Consider the following 4604-nt stretch of genomic DNA (forward strand, 5'->3'; position numbering starts at 1 on the left):
ATTTTGCGATAGTACTGCAAAGTTTATTGTTTCGGGTCATAGCTTTCTGCCCCGGTCCCGTCCTTTTGCATTAATCGGAGAAAAGAAGAGCGATGAATGTCATGATTATCTATGGATAGAAGAAGTATGGGATATCTGAAGCTTTTTGAAGTACGTTTCTCAGAATAAAGGAAGTAAGTGAAATGACTTTGTTGCTGCCAGTGTTCTTGAAGGACTTCAGGAGTGTGACCCAAACTTGAAAACTGCTAGAATGAAATTTCATTTTGGAGACACCCCCACCCCCCACCCATTTGCCCACCCACTCCCAGGCTGTGGTTAAGCCATGTCTCCTCAAAATCCTTTCTTCCAGGAGTGCTAGTTCTGCAAGGTTCGCAGAAGAGCTTCTGAGAAGTTTGGAAAGTAGGAGACGAGGTAGTGGCAGAATTTAAGCTGTGAGGCCGGTCGTGAGTCTTGCTTGAGTAGCTAACTCGGTAGTGCACTTGTCCGCGAAAAGTAAAGGTCGCTAGTTCGAGTCTTCGTGCGGTACACAGTTTTATTCTGCCAGGAAGTTTGAAAACTGCTAGTTACATGGTTGACTATCATAGCAGATGATACAAAGTCAGTGTATCTACGTATCAGTCATAATATCATTCACCCTTGGCTACGTCATTCGCTGCTAAAAAGAAGATCGACTTTAAGTCAAACGTCCCTGAGCCGTGAGGCCACTGAGTTAGTAGACTGGCGCCACTGGCTCAGGTGTAGTATCGACTATCCCTCTTGTGGCCCCATTTCCAATATCTATGAGGAGGAGTTGGTATCTGTGGGTTGTGTCCTTAGTAGGTCTTTGCTTGCCGATATATGTACGGGGTTTGCTGGCCCGAGACGGAGGCGCGAAGTCAGGGGATTGGCGGTAGTGTTGCGACAGGAGGTAGGTGGTCAAGAGGTCCGAGCGGCCGAAGCCACAAGTTGCACAATGAGGGCCTGTGCAGAGCGAAGATAGCGGTGTAGGTCACCGGGGTGAGAGTCGACTACAAGCAGCAGGCCGATATCCTGTCGGCTGGTTGGCAACACTTGTGTTGGACGACCCCTCTTTTCCTGGCTGCCCTAATCTACCTGGCTTTCATCGGCACCATCCAGTAATCACTGCGACGCTCCGTGGATCCGTGCAGCTGCTTGCTGATAAAGGGGAGTAATATTCTGTAATCCTCATGGTGATTTGTTTCACTGTCTACCTGCCCACCTTATTATTTTATGTTTTGTACCCGACCCTTTATGTTCTAATTAATCAGCTTTTGGTCGTAAATACAGCCAGAACAATTGTACCACGGCACAAGTTGCTGTTAACCAAAAGAGGGACCTTGTGGTAAGATGTAGCTGTTAACCAGTTAATTGTTTGATTGTAATTGTATTTCTCAGTCATTTGCTATAATCTGAACAACCTGTTGTACTAAGCTGTTCGTTGCTGTCTTTGAAAGACCGGGTCATTATTGATGTATTTTAGCTGGATTTTGTGGCTCCGTCTAGTGAATTCTCTTGTAATAAGTGTTCACAAGTGATATTTTAAGACATCCCTCCATAGTGGTCTTAAAAACTGACAATCAGTTTAACCTTGATGATATTAACAGCCAACTGTCACCAAGGTTGTCAGAGGGGGCAAATTGGCATCCAGTCGCACCTTGGTTGCTGATTGAAATTTAGAGGTTGGTTGCTTTGAAGTAGGCCTTATAAATGTGATATTGTTTGTTAATCTGTTTAACCTTCAAGCACCTTTAACCCTGTACCTTTCGACATACAGATTTCAAATTAAAAGTTAAGTCATTTGTTTTGAGTAATTGAATCACTCTTGTCATCAATGGTGCTTACAGTTTTCATGTGTCGCAAGAGGGCAGTTAATAATACAGAATGTGTCCAGCGCCGTAGTAAACCGCTGTTTTACCCGATAACGGGCGGGCTCCATGTCCGGCCGTCTTTTAATCGTTGTCATACGGACATGATCGTATGGCATCGTTGGCCGCGATGTCCCAGTCGGGTTCGGCCGCCTAGCGCAAGTCTTGTTTTATTCGGCATCACACTGGGCGACTTGCGGCCGACGATGAGGATGAAATGATGATGACAACACAACATCCAATCCGCTAGTGGAGAAAATCTCCAACCCGGACGGGAATCGAACCCAGTCCGAGGGCATGTGAGGCAAGCACGTTACCCACCCAGCAAGTAGGCGGACATTGTCACATTATTTGCTGTTTTATAATACAGCACATCAAATGTCTTTTGCAAAGATTAAAATATTATTCAACATAAGGTTTAAAGTGGAAAGAACATTGTAAATTTGTTCATTTTATTAAAGAAATTTTTATGTTTAAATGCTTCGATTACCTGTAAAACACAGTTTATATATTGTTAAATAAACAGGTTGTGTGAAAAGAAAGATATATTGGTGTGTCCCTCTTCCACGTTTTCCTTCATTCCAGTAAGTACCTCGTATCAGTGCCAATACCTGTTATGAGGTTGCCAACAGATACATCTAGATGACTACTTTGCTTTTTACATTTAAGTGTCTGCAGAGGGTTCATCGAACCACCTTCATACCATTTTTGTACCGTTTCACTCTCTAACAGGGCGCGAAAAACGAACACTTAAATCTAACTTATCTTAGTTTATTACAACGATCATTTCACCCTATGTAGAAGAATGCCAACAAAATATTTTTGCATCCGGAGGAGAAGTTGGAGATTGGAAATTTCGTGGAAAGGCCCCACTGCAATGAAAAACGCCTTTGTTTTGATTGCAGCTCCAGCTCACACATCATATCCGCGACATGGGAACACTGCAAAACAAGCTGCCCTCCTTTAAAGTTTTTCTATGTCGTCTGTCAATCCAAAAATTCGCTTATTGTACAAAGGGCTTCCTCCTCTAGCCGCAGAGGAAATGAGGGCATTGTTGGACGTATGCAAATACCTTCATATACTTTAAAGAAAATATTAAGTGAATTTACCTTATTTTTCGTCTGTTTAGATTTTATTGTTTCTTTTCTGGTATAGAACTAGTTTTTTCTTTTAATTTGGAGAGTGATTGAGTAAATACGTGGTACTATTTCAGCATGTCTGATACTGTATTCTGTTCATAACTTCCCATCATTTTTGACATAGCAAGAAAAGATCACATTTATGAAGCGCAATGTTATTGAATAATTTATTTTTACAGGATATGCAACGTTCTTACATGGAAAACTACATAAAACTTAAGATAACTTTATAAATATTGTAAAATGTGCTAAATGCATGTTGGCGTTCTGTGGTACATATTGCTTCCCTTGATCATACATAATAAATCTTACAAATAAATAGTACCAAAGGAAGGCAGTTTTTATTTCCTGAAAACTTGTGAAATTGTGATATACAACCTTCTTACATGGAAGTCTTTATTCGCATCTCTTCTGTGGGGAAAATCGTGAGTGAAGTTCGAATTGAACACTACAGACGAGGCTAATTTCTTAATGAGCAGTGAAGTTCGAAATAGTTCAAATGGCGCTGAGCACTATGGGACTTAACTTCTGAGGCCATCAGTCCCCTAGAACTTAAACCTAACTAACCTAAGGACATCACACACACCCATGCCCGAGGCAGGATTCAAACCTGCGACCGTAGCGGTCCCGCGGTTCCAGAATGTAGCGCCTAGAACCGCTCGGCCACCCCGGCCGGCCCAGCAGTGAAGTATTTAAGCCTAAAATGTAGAAGCTTACATTGTTTCTTTTGTTATTCAGAAAGCGAGTATGACAAGAAAAGTACAGAACTTGAAGAAGCAGAGATTTTGGAAGTGGTGCATTGCAATTTCTCTTCCAGCGTTCGCATGTGTATGAACAGATATGATAAAGAACAAATTGTCAAACTGCATACCTTCTTGTTGACCTTCGACTCTCAAACTTTAGTCGAAGGTCTATCTGTTCATGGAACTAGATGTCCTGTACATCTTTATGTGCCAACTGTCAGGTACTGCTTCAATTGTCTTCGTTACGGACAAATCAGTAGACCATCACTGTCCCAGACGCGTTACACCAAAATAATGTAGTGGTCCTTATTACTTTGAATTCTGCACCACTCCAATTGCTATTTGTGGCAGCTGTGGGGTGGGGGCGGGGGGGGGGGGGGAACACTCATCCGCGGATCGGACCTGCCCTGAATAGCATATACGGAGACGAGCTCAAGAACGTCCAGTAACATTGACTTCAGGGATGCGCTGAACATTGCCTGTACGCCAGCCTACGCGTCCGTCACCATGGTACAACAAAATATCTTGTTTATGTCAGTCATTGCTGCTCCGACAAACTTCGACACTCCAAATGTGCAAAATACACAAATTTTCCCGTTTCTTTCCACCACAAACATGAAAGGCCAATAGCAAACAGAGACGGAACGCAATGCGGGGATGTGTCTGAGTAGACAAGCATCACTTACTTGGCCTTCCCGCCGACAGGCGGGAGTAAGCAGGCACAGTAACGTACGCGAGTGAACTTCGTACCGCAGGCTGCCACACTCCAAGAAACATTCAGCCACACCTATAAGCCAGAAACCCCTCCCGCCTTGCGTCCCAACTTAGGAACTCCACAAGCACGAAACCACCGACAG

Source organism: Schistocerca gregaria, chromosome 3 (assembly GCF_023897955.1).
Source record: "Schistocerca gregaria isolate iqSchGreg1 chromosome 3, iqSchGreg1.2, whole genome shotgun sequence".
Lineage (NCBI taxonomy): Eukaryota > Metazoa > Arthropoda > Insecta > Orthoptera > Acrididae > Schistocerca > Schistocerca gregaria.